We start from the raw sequence: 13458 nt of genomic DNA, 5'->3' as shown, positions 1-13458 counted from the left end.
TACTCCTTTACCATCAGAGTGTCCTGTAATTCAACATTCACAATATTTGTAACCTTAAATACAACAGTCAGTAGGTAAGATATTCTGGAGGACATTGATTCTTGTGTGGCTGTCAGTGCACCTCAGACTTCTGTTTATTTTTCTCGTTGCCTTTAACCTCTGCTGTTTTAGGTGTATTCGGAACATCATCTGTCATTGTCTTTTCCTGAGATGTTCGGAGGTTCACATAATGCCGTGGTGCTCTCTGCTAAGCTAATGTCTCCCTCACATGCTGCAGTTACTGTTCTGTCATCAGTTGGATCCACTTCTCTGTTTAGGCACAGTTATTTGCAGATCTTCAGTTAATGTTGTCTTTGGCGCTTTCTTTCTAGTTGCCAAGAGTTGATCTGCATGGCTTCTCCATGCTACATTGTATGGTGCAGGGGGTCACTCCAGCCTGTGTTGCAAATGTGGCTGGTACCTACTCCTCACCAATAGTGTAGTTACACACCAAAACATCTTGACCTTTGTGGAAAACAGGGTTGGCCCTGTTCTCTACTGGGAAAACCTGATTCTGTTGTTTCTTGTCAAGAATGTCTTTTGTCAGGGGATGCTCCAGAAATCAAATGCAAATGACAGTTTCCTGTGAGCAATCCTGGAGAACGCTTGGGTTGTCAAGTGCTTTGCAATGCAGTACATTAACAAAAACTGACTCCTACTTTCTGATTTGATTTGATTTATTGCAGTCACCTGTACTTAAGTACAGTGAAAAGTTTTGCTTTGCGAACAGTACAGGCAGGTCATAGCAAACTAGGACATAGAGAGGTTCTTAGACAGAATGAGACATACAGTTTGAACTGCACAGGAGGGGCACAAAGCAAGATTGGCATTAGCAAGATCGACATTATTTGAAATTAGAGGGGCCATTCAGCTGTTCTTGGACCTGTTGGGTGTGTGTGTGTGTGTTCAACTTCTTCAGGAATGAGGAAAGTTTGTCCAGCAGGCTAAGATAAAAGGTAGGGAGGAGGGACTTGGGGGAGGGGCGTCGGAAATGTGATAGATGGAAAGAGGTCAAGGTGAGGGTGATAGGTCAGACTGGGGTGGGGGCGGAGAGGTCGGGAAGAAGATTGCAGGCTAGGAAGGCGGTGCTGAATTCGATGGATTAGACTGAGACAAGGTGGGGGGAGGGGAAATGAGGAAACTGGTGAAATCCGAGTTCATCCCTTGTGGTTGGAGGATTCCTAGGCGGAAGATGAGGCGCTCTTCCTCCAACCGTCGTTTCCAACCTCCAACCCGGACCAACCAACCCAACCACCCTGTGGCTCAGCATTTCAATTTCCCCTCCCACTCCACCAAGGATATGCAGGTCTTTGGACTCCTCCATCGCCAGACCACAACAAAACGACGGTTGGAGGAAGAGCGCTTCATCTTCCGCCTAGGAACCCTCCAACCACAAGGGATGAACTCGGATTTCACCAGTTTCCTCATTTCCCCTCCCCCCACCTTGTCTCAGTCTAATCCATCGAATTCAGCACCACCTTCCTAACCTGCAATCTTCTTCCCGACCTCTCCGCCCCCACCCCAGTCTGACCTATCACCCTCACCTTGACCTCTTTCCACCTATCACATTTCCGACGCCCCTCCCCCAAGTCCCTCCTCCCTACCTTTTATCTTAGCCTGCTGGACAAACTTTCCTCATTCCTGAAGAAGGGCTTATGCCCGAAACGTCGATTCTCCTGTTCCCTGGATGCTGCCTGACCTGCTGTGCTTTTCCAGCAACACATTTTCAGTACAGGGAGTATAGTCAGGGACTGAGAACACATCCTTGCAGGGCTCTAGTGTTGCAGATTTCCATGGAGGAGATGCTGTTGTCTGTCTTCACTGTTTGTGGTCTGTGGGTTAGGAAGCTCAGGATCCAATTGCAGAACATGGAGCTGAGACATACTTTCGATAGTAATTCTTGTTCTCGAGTTACCTTTAAGGAATACTTCATTGATTGAACAGTCCTTTCTGCCAAACCATCTGTGGTTGGTTGATAAGGCACTGATCCAGTGTTGAATTGTGTTATGCTTTAGGTCGTCTATAAACTGGGAACAAATTATACTAACAAGTTGTTCTGGACAACCACACCTCACGTCAATTTACCCTAATATTTCAACAGTTCTCTCTGAAGGTGTTGTCTTTATAGTGACAACTCCAGGCCATTTTGAATGTGTGTGTAAATCACTATGAAACACACTTTTAGAAGGTCTGGTATGGTCAATATTGATTATTTTCTCTGGCTTTTCTGGCCATTCCCATAGCTGTGGTGGTGCTGATGGAGGTAGCTTGTGAACATTTGTGCAACTTGTACATACCCCCAGTCTTTTCTTCAATTTCAGAATCGAGCCTTGTACCACCAAAAATTGCATTTGGCAATCTCCTTCATTCTGACGACGACGACTGACCTTCACATAGTTGTTATAAAAACACACTACCTTAACTGCGATGCAATGATAACCCTCATTCTCCACAGATGATATCCTGCTTGTCCAGATGGTTCTAGTTTCTATGTGACATATAGCTTCCATTCTGGGGTAGTTCTTGTAATCTTGGTACAAAGTGAAATGTCCATCACGTTTTGTAGCAGTGGATCATTTCCAGTGTACTTCTTAATTTGTTGCACCATTACTAGACTGTTCTTTACTTGTTTGAAGTAGAAGAGTCCACATAAGCACTGTTTGTAATCAACTCATTTAGCAAAAATAATCTGGACAGCCAATTGGCATTCCTATGTAAGTTAGATTACTGATACTATGTTGTATATGTATGTGAGCTGATAGTAACAACATCCAGCTCTACAGATGGCTTGCTGCCAGAGAAGGTCTCTCCTTGTGAGGCCCAAGTGTTATGGTCAGTGGTCTGTTAGTAGGGTAAATTCCTGGCCATATATGTATTGGTAAAATTGTCTAATGCCAAAAATGAATCCTAGAACTTCTTCCTCTATCTTTGTGTATTTTGTTTCTGCTTTGTTTAATGATCTTGATGCAAAAGCAATTCCTTATTTTTAATCATTAGGTAAATGTGAGGAACAGCTGCTTCCATTCCAGACAGCGATGTGCTGCATGTTAGTTGCACTGATAACTTTAAGTCAAATTGGGTCAGAACTTCTGGCTTTTATAAAGATTCTTTGGTTTGTGTAAAGGCCTTTTCATATTGATCTCCCAGTTTCAATTCTTATTCTAGTATAATACATTATGTAACAGGTTGAAATTTGGGACAAACCTGCCATAGTAATTTAGTAAGCTCAAGAATGATTGCAATTGGTGCCACAGTTACGGACTTTACTTTTAAGGTGACTTGTGTACTCTCTAAGCATCAATGACATGGCCTAAATATTTGTTGAAAGGTTTTAAAAAATTCACATTTGTCTTTCCTCATTCTCAGTCTATAATCTTCAAGTCTCTGCAGAATAGCATCTCAATTGTAAAGATGCTCATTTCCATTTCTCCCCTTGACTCAAATGTCATCAAAGTAACACAGGATCCCTTCAAATCCACTTAAGGTCTGATCCATGACATGTGGAATAATGGAGATACAAATGCAAACGTGATTCCAACTGGAAGTCTCTTGTATTTGCACAGTCCGTTATGTGTTACATTAATCAGGTATTTCTGTGACTCAGGGTTTACATTCATCTGGAGATAGGTTTTGACTAAGGTCAATTTTACTGAAAAACTGACCTCCAGCTTTTATGCATAAAAGTCATTGATTAAGGACAAAGGATACTGCTCAGCACACTGTGCCAGATTGATAGTGACCTTAAAATCACTTCAGATTTGTACAGATCTTTCTTTCTTTTGCTGCTATGTTAGGCATGACCAAAACACTCACATTCACAGGTTCAGGAACTCCAGTCTTGCCTTGCCTCTCTAATTCTCAACACCTTTTTGCCTGACTATGTAAGGCACTGAACCAGGCTTGTAATTTTTTTTGGTTCTCGTCTTTGAACTTTAGTTCCACAGAGAACCTTTCCATGCTACCCAGATTTCCATTGAAAACAGTGGGATGTTTCTTTAAAATTTGTGATAGATCAGCCTCAGAATCTGACAAGCAATTGGAGTTAAGTTTGATTTTCTCCAACAATGCTCTTCTCAATGAAGCTGAAAGATTTCTTTTGTCAACGTGTAAGGCCTAATCTTCAGAGAGAGCATATAATTGGACATTCACATTGTTACAACTCCTTTCAGGGCACCATTTTACCTGCAGAGAATTATAAAAAATACTAAATTCTTAGAACAATTTTTGAGGGTTGCAGCTCCATGTGACTCAACAGCTCCTGACACACACTTTCAGACATCAATGAAACTGAGGCTTTTACCTCTATTTTTACCATTTTGCCATTCAATAAGGAGGTTGAGTGAAGTGATTACGCCACAGTTGAAGAGGGTGAAGACATGACTGCCAAGCTGGTTCAGTGTGCTACATGCTTGATGTGGGATCAATTTTGTACCACTTTTTAAGAAAGGATGGAGAAAGGACGAAATTATAGACCAGTTAGTCTGACCTCAGTGGTGGGAATGATGCTGGAGTCTATTATAAAGGATGAAATTACGACACATCTGGATAGTAGTAACAGGATAGGTCAGAGTCAGCATGGATTTATGAAGGGGAAATCATGCTTGACTAGTCTTCTGGAATTTTTTGAGGATGGAACTCTGAAGATGGGAGATCCAGTAGATGTAGTGTACCTGGACTTTCAGAAAGCTTTTGATAAAGTCCCACATAGGAGGTTAGTGAGCAAAGTTAGGGCGCATGGTATTGGGGGCAAAGTACTAACTTGGATTGAAAGTTGGTTGGCTGATAGGAAACAAAGAGTAGTGATAAACGGCTCCATTTTGGAATGGCAGGCAGTGACCAGTGGGGTACCGCAGGGATCAGTGCTGGGAACGCAGCTTTTTACAATATATGTTAATGATATAGAAGATGGTATTAGTAATAACATTAGCAAATTTGCTGATGATACTAAGCTGGGTAGCAGGGTGAAATGTGAGGAGGATGTTAGGAGATTACAGGGTGACCTGGACAGGTTAGGTGAGTGGTCAGATGTATGGCAGATGCAGTTTAATGTGGATAAATGTATGGTTATCCACTTTAGTGGCAAGAACAGGAAGGCAGATTACTACCTCAATGGAATCAGTTTAGGTAAAGGGGCAGTACAAAGAGATCTGGGTGTTCTTGTACACCAGTCAATGAAGGTAAGCATGCAGGTACAGCAAGTAGTGAAGAAGGCTAATAGCATGCTGGCCTTCATAACAAGAGGGATTGAGTATAGAAGCAAAGAGGTGCTTCTGCAGCTGTACAGTGCCCTGGTGAGACCACACCTGGAGTATTGTGTGCAGTTCTGGTCTCCAAATTTGAGGAAAGACATTCTGGCTATTGAGGGAGTGCAGTATAGGTTCACGAGGTCAATTCCTGGAATGGCAGGACTACCTTACGCTGATAGACTGGAGCAACTGGTCTTGTATACCCTTGAGTTTAGAAGACTGAGAGGGGATCTGATTGAGACATATAAGATTATGAAAGGATTGGACACTCTGGAGGCAGGAAACATGTTTCCACCTATGGGTGAGTGCCGAATCAGAGGACACAGCTTAAAAATACGGGGTAGACCATTTAGGACAGAGATGAGGAGAAACTTCTTCACCCAGAGAATGGTGGCTGTGTGGAATGCTCTGCCCCAGAGGGCAGTGGAGGCCTAGTCTCTGGATTCATTTAAGAAAGAGTTGGATAGAGCTCTCAAGGATAGTGGAATCAAGGGTTATGGAGATAAGGCAGGAACAGGATACTGATTAAGGATGATCAGCTATGATCATATTGAATGGTGGTGCAGGCTCGAAGGGCAGAATGGCCTACTCCTGCACCTATTGTCTATTGTCTATTGACCCAGTATTGGTGAGTGTCATCAACAAGGGCAGTATGTTGAATAACAGCTCCTCTTTGGATTGTAGGTCTTGGCTTTTCTCTTGCTTTTTCTATATCATGTGTGTTTTGTTCCTACTCTTTGCTGTCTGTACTTTTACTGTATTTTGTTCATGTTTCTTCCTCAAACACCATTCAACCTGCCCTTTTCCGCTGCATTTTCTGAGTACAGAAATTTGCTGCTCTGTAATTTTTTTCTGTACTGATGACAATTTTGAGTCTGTGTTGGAGCTCGTCTCTCAGTCACCAAGCTCAGTTGTTGAGATTCATTATCTATAGGTGTATAGCAGGTTAGGTGAATTGGCCATGCTAAATTACCCATAGTGTAAAGGAATATGTAGGTTAGGTGCATTAGTCGGTGGTAAATGTAGAGTAATAGGATAGGGGAATGGGTCTGGGTGGGATACTCTTTGGAGGGTTGGTGTGGATTTGTTTGGCCAAATGGCCTTTTTCCATAGAGGAAGGATTCTATGATGGTAACTTCCAGTGTTTTCATAAAGTCAACATTCTTTTTCGTCAGTAATGTCTTCTGTATTTTTTTTCATATCTTAACCCACATACTAATATTAGATTAAATTAGATTCCCTACAGTGTGGAACAGGCCCTTCGGCCCAACAAGTCCACACCGACCCTCCAAAGAGCAACCCACCCAGACCCATTTCCCTACATTTACCCCTGACTAATGCACCTAACACTACGGGCCAATTCATCTGACCTGCACATCTTTGGACTGTGGGAGGAAACCGGAGCACCCGGAGGAAACCCACGCAGACACGGGGAGAATCTGCAAACTCCACACAGACAGTCGCCCGAGGTTGGAATTGAACCTGGGACCCTGGTGCTGTGCCATCGAATATAGTCCTTACAGCATTAGTTACATTTACTCCAAATACGCAAAATTCTACCAACTTCTGTAAAATTGCTGCGAACTGGGAGATAGATTCACCATCAAACTGAGCTTGTGGAATCTGAAACTTACAGCAATTACTGATATTTTCAATGAAAAATGGTTCTGTAGGATTCCTATCGTCACAACCTTTGAAATAGTTTTCCCTGTCTGTACAAGACTCCTCAGGAGGTTAAAAGTCCTCAGACCGCACCATGACTATAATTATCAGGAATGCCAGGTGACTAAATTTCCTTCGATGTTGGTAGTTTGAACAATATAGATTAGATTAGATTACTTACAGTGTGGAAACAGGCCCTTCGGCCCGACAAGTCCACACCGACCCGGCAAAGCGCAACCCACCCATACCCCTACATTTACCCCTTACCTAACACTACGGGCAATTTAGCATGGCCAATTCCCCTGACCTGCACATCTTTGGACTGTGGGAAGAAACCCACGCAGACACGGGGAGAATGTGCAAACTCCACACAGTCAGTCGCCTGAGGAGGGAATTGAACCCGGGTCTCTGGTGCTGTGAGGCAGCAGTGCTAATCACTGTGCCACCGTGCCGCCCACGTATATAATGGAATATAATGGAATCTCTCTGCATAGAAGTTCCAACTCTCTGTATTTTTATCACACGGTCCAATGGTGCAAAATTTCCCACTTTTTTAATTAAATGGGAAGGGCTTGCATAGCACGACGTGCCCCCAAGATTTTAGCACTGCCTCTCTTGTTTCTGTTTAAAACAAGGTATTCCTGAGGCTGCCTGTTTCTTTTCGCGGTCTACAGCCCGAACTCAAATCATTTCCCTTGATGCAGGGAGGTCTCATTAGTCACAGTGTTCCTTCAGGGTGGAGCATGTGGTGAGCTTGTTCTGCAGTGTCCACGTCTTCACTGGAATGAACTCTTTGTTTTCTTTCCCCACTGGCTGTGCAGTGATGGGGTCCTTTGAGCAAAGTGCCTCCGAGATAACAGTGAGGACTACAATCTGTTTTCTTTTGAGAAATTAGTGGATTGACCCAGTGGATCTTAAAGCAGTTTTTATTCTCATCCCCATTTCCTTCCTGTGTTAAGTTCCAAGAAGGGCCAGGAGGCTGAAGTGTTGAACTGCCGGAGCTTTGTTAAAGAGCTGTTGGACTAAACCCTCCTGAACAGCCAATAACATTGCACATTCTCTGTGTGAGTTTCCTCTGGGTGCTCCAGTTTCCTCCCACAGTCCAAAGATGTGTACATTAGGTGGATTGGTCATGCTAAATTGCCCATAGTGTCCAGTGATTTGCAGGCTAGATGGAATAGTTATGGGAAATGCAGGGCTACCAGGATAGGGGTGAAGTTTGGGGGGGGGGGGGGGGGGTGGAGGGGGCAAGTTCTGAGTGGGGTGCTCTTTGGAGGGTCAGTGTGGACCTGATGGACCAAAGGGCCTGCTTCCACATTATAGGGATTCTATGATCTATGAAAAAAAAATTCCCATTTTGCCTTTTCCTTCCTATCAATTCACAGGACAAGCTGCCATCTTGGCTGCGCTATTCTGATGACCTAGCCATATGATTATCTGAAAATAATTAATATTTACATCTTTATTTCTCATTTCCTGAATTATCACTGCCTTTGTCTTTTGCTCTGAGTAGCCTCACTACCTGTTCCATTCACTCTTTATTCCCCTCTGTCAACAGCATAAAACCCATAATTTTCCAGAACTCTGTTTCTCTCTTCATAGACTCTACCAAGCATACTGCATTTCCTCAACACTTTTCTGTTATCTCTGATTTCCAGCATTTGTAGTATTTTGGTTTTTCTTTGAAGGATTAGCTTGTCTTTTCTCAACACTGTGAACTTCAGACTTCTTAACTATAGTAAATGGATGATCGATGTCTGGAAATAATTTGTTCTGATGCTGTAGTACTCCCACATGAATCTCAGTTTTCAGAAAGCTTTTGAAAAAGTCCCACAAAGGAGGTTAGTAAACAAAATGAAAGAACATGGTGAAGTGATTGTAATGAGGCCAGCCAGGTGGGTCTCATAGAATATGACTTCCTTGACTGAGGCTGTTAAGCAGGTTCAGTCAGGGAACTCTGGCTGACAGATGTAAACAGGAGAGTCAGGGGTTCTGCTCACTCTAGGAGTAGCTCTATGCTTGTTGGGTTATGGACTATGCACCTGTAAATAAAGGTTGACTTGGTGATGGGATACCGGCCTTTTGGGGAGTTATTTCACGTGGGATTTTGGGTATTATATTAGCATGACCTGTTAGCATGGTTAACAAGTAGAAAGCAGGGAGTAGCAATAAATGGGTCATTTTCAGCTTGGTAGCCTATCACTACTGGGATGCACAAGGATCAGTGCTTGGGACCCAACTATTTATAATCTATATCAATGATCTGAGTGCGAGGCAAATTGTCATCTTTCCAATTTTCCATGTGATATAAAATCTGGTGGGAATAAAAGTTGTGAGGAAGATGCAAGGAGGCATCAAGGGGATGTGGATAGGCTGTGTGACTGAACAAGAGCATAGCAGATGGGAGTAGGTGTGAGGTTGTCTGCTTTGGCAAGATAATCAAAGGTGCAGTGTAATTATTAAATGATGTGAGATTGGAAAGTACAAAGCAATGTAAATATCCTTCATGAGTCACTGAAAACTAGCAGGCAGCTACAGAATTCAGTTCAGAAGGCAGACAGTGTGTTAGCCTTTATCAGTCAAGAGTTTATGTGTAAAGCCAAAGAAAACTTTCTTCTTGGCAGCTACAATTAAGGGGACAACTTTGTCTGGGACATAGATGAGCTTCTTGTATCCTATTGGAGACACTCCTCTTGCAAGCGGAGTGTTTTCCATCTAGGTTTAATTTCTAAGCTTGACTCAAGGGCTTGAGGGTTGTGGGCTCTATCTGACCCAACGCACTCCCAGTTGACGTTGCCACTCCAGCAGGAAAGGGGCAATAGGTAACTCCCCACCATTTTCAGGGCATTCACTTTTTACTTAAAACACATGAGAGGGATGAAAATACAATGTTGATTTTAAAAAACGTCATACTTCAGAGACTGACCAGCACAGACTTATTGTTACTTCTTAAACAATTTCTTAAGTCAACCCATTTGGAAACTTTACACCCCACACCTGGGACAAGGTGGCCCTGTGAACCTCTCTCTTCAAACCCTGCTGTGAGAATACAACCACAAGGCCATGTCTGTTAACTCAAAGTTTTTTAAATCAATCATTTGGGCAAGGTACGACACACTTCTAGGCAGTGATGAGAATAAAATCAAATGCCACTAATTGTTCAGCTATTAAAGATCTGAGTTAAAACAGGTTAATTTAAATATTATTCACTCATGGGATATGAGCCTCACTGCCTGGACCAGCATTTGCTGCTTGTCCCCTAGTTGCCGTTGAGAAGGTGGTATTGAGCTGCCTTCTTGAATTGCTGCAGTCCATATGTAAAGGTAGAGTTATAGTGCCTTTGGGAGGGAATTCCAGAATTTTGACCCAGCAAAGGGCAACTTCCAAATTGTTCCAAATTGAAGCATTGCATTCAGGAAACTATATGTCGTAGTCAATACTTGATAATGACCTAGACAACACATCTAATGTGTAGGATGTGCAGCCATGGAATTATTAAGCTTAATGTGATCAGGACATCAGTGAAAAGCAAAACTGAGATCCCAAGGAATAACCTTAAATAAACTGGTCTTAAATAAACAAAGGGAAAAGTTAATTGTTTCTGATAATGTTGGTGGCAGACACTAGAAGCCAAATAGATCATCTTTAAAGGCATAGGTCTTGAAACCTACGCTGTGTGGGCTGCTTTGAGAGGCATAAATCATCAAAAGGACCATTAGGGACTGAGGAATTGATGTAGGACACTCAGCCACTCAAACTTGTTTGGCCACTCAGTGCGACCATAGGTCATCTATGACCCACTCCATACACAATGAATATAAAACCAAATGAACCATTGGCATAGATCTTGGTATCTAACTTAAAACTTAAGGCATACCCCGCCATCTAAACATTGCAGTCATCCTTACTAATGTCAAGGGACACGGCAAACTTGGGAAAGTTATTCCATAGGCAAGACAAGTATTAGCCTGACATATTCACACTAAACCATACATTTCCAGAGAATGCTCCAAGAACATCCTTTCTCCCCAGCAGGTCAGACCCAACAAAGTTGGCTACACAATGATACACAGTGAAACATGGATGACATTGGCATTCCTCAACATTCATTCCAAACCCCACCAAGGGCAAGGCAATTTTCCACAGTTTACCATCTACCATCTTTCCGCGCACTCCGGGTTGAATACTTCCTGAAAGAAGCACTGATGGTAGCAAGGGCACAGAATGTACCTGAATAGGAAATTTAGTGCCCATCACAAAGAGTGATTAGGAAGGGCTTTTGCCTGAAATATCGATTCTCCTGCACCTTGGATGCTGCCTGACCTGCTGGGCTTTTCCAGCACCATATTCTCAACTTTAATCTCCAGCATTTGCAGTCCTCACATTCGCCTAGCACCAATAATGGCAGCATTGGCTAAGTCATGGACATAATCACCAGATGTATGGCAGGCAGTGTGACATCCTTTCTGCAGTGATGGTCAGCCAGGAAGGCCTAATAGAATATGAGTTCCCTGACTGAGGCTATTGATCTGGTCAAGTTAGGGTGCCTTGATCAACAGAGTGTCAGACATCCTGTTCACTCTGACAGCTGGCTGTGAGGGAACTGGATCTGTGTCAAAGATTTTCCATGTGTAAGTAAAGGGTGACTTGGTAATGGGATACTGTCCTTTGTGGAGCTATTTCACTTGCTAATCTACTTGCTGCAGAGGTATCCAGCAGCATTGGTAGGACTCATTGCACAGTCCTCACGGAAATGAAATCTTGCATTTAAACTGAAAATATTCTTCATTGCATCACATAACATTACCACCATGCCAAATGGGATGGATTAGGAACAGATTCAATAGCATAAATCTTGCATTCACGAAGTATTTTAGGTTATCGGTAGCAGAAGAAATTCTTTCTAACACAATTTTTATAACCTTGTGTCTCAGCATACTTATCAATCTACCATGACCATCATGCCCTAACCTTGGCACATTGAGAAGTGTTGGAGAGAATGTCTCCACCAGCACCAGTCATAATTAAAAAATAGGAGTCAACCTAGGAAAGCGAGCTTGACTAGAGAAGTGCTAAACTGTGGAAGCAGCATGCTATTGAGAGAGTTGAGCAATCCCGTAACCAATGTATGTCTGCAGCACTGGAGGAGGATGCTGTATGAGCATGTTCATTCTCAAACGGTGGCAGATCCTAGGATGAAATATATCTGTAGAACTGCTATATAACGCTATGACTCAAAACCTCGATGAACGAAAAGGCTGAAGTATTTGCAGCCATAGCTATTCAGAAATGTTGAGGAGATGTTTGAATGTGGCCTCCTGCTCAGATTCCCACCAGCACTGATGCCAGCCTTCAGTCAATTTGATTCACTTCACTTGGTATCAAGAAAACAACTGAGTGCCACATATCAGTCAAGTGCCCAACAACTTGGCATGGTGGCACAGTGGTTTGTACTGCTGCATCACAATGCCAGGGACTTGGGTTTGATTCCAGCTTTGGGTCACTGTCTACAATGGTTTCAATTGGGTACTCCAGTTTCCTTCCGGCAGTCGAAAGATGTACAGATTAAGTGGATTGGTCATGCTAAATTGCCCCATAGTGCCCAGGATTGTGTAGGCTAGGTAGATTAACCATGGGAAATGCAGGGTTTCAGAGAAAGGGTTGGGGAGGGGTTTGGGTTGGATGCTCTTTCAAGGATTGGAGCAGACTCAATGGGCTGAATGGCCTTCACCTGGCATGGAGGGATTCTATAAAATTATTCGCTGCATTGCTGAGGACTTGTACCCATCTAGTTAAACCATTCCAATTACAACCTTGACATATTCCTGACAAAATAGGAAACTTTCTAAATTTTGTGTCCAGAGAAAGCAGGACAATCCAGTCCAGCCAATTACCAGCCCATCGGTCTACTTTCAATCATTAGGAGTAATGCTGTCAACCATACTTATTCACAATAATATGTTGACTAATGCTTAGCTTGGGTTCCTCCGGGACCACTTGACTCCTGACCTCAGATGGTGGAACTAGGACATTTCTCATTAGAATGTCTCCAGTGAAGTCCAATCACTTCAGCAATCTTCCACTGTGAAGGGTTTCGCTCCAACCAGAAAAAACTTTCTTCCTCATTTCCATTGATTGTTAATTTTATTGAGCGTCATTGACACCACATTCAATCAAATATTACCAAGATATCATGAGCAGTCATTCTCTTCTCACCTGTATAGAATCCATGTTTGGACAAGGTTCTGATGAGGTCTGGAGCTGAATGCTCCTTGTGGAACCCAAACTGAGGATCAATGAGTGGGTTACTGATGAATAAGTTCTCTCATTGTTGCTGGGTCAAAATCTTGCAATTCTCTACACTCTGAGAGTATCATCAAATGGACTATCTTGGTTCAAGAAGAGCAATTAAAACAAAGGCAATAAATGTTGGCTTTTCCAGTGACACCTACATTCCATGCATGAGTAGACAAACACAAGGGTAGATCTGCAAATATGGGCAAATACAAGA

The sequence above is a fragment of the Chiloscyllium plagiosum genome, unplaced genomic scaffold (assembly GCF_037043375.1).
Source record: "Chiloscyllium plagiosum isolate Xiang-an unplaced genomic scaffold, Cpla_swu_hap1 HiC_scaffold_37, whole genome shotgun sequence".
Lineage (NCBI taxonomy): Eukaryota > Metazoa > Chordata > Chondrichthyes > Orectolobiformes > Hemiscylliidae > Chiloscyllium > Chiloscyllium plagiosum.
The sequence above is the reverse complement of the archived record's forward strand: the minus strand, read 5'-3'. Positions refer to the sequence as shown.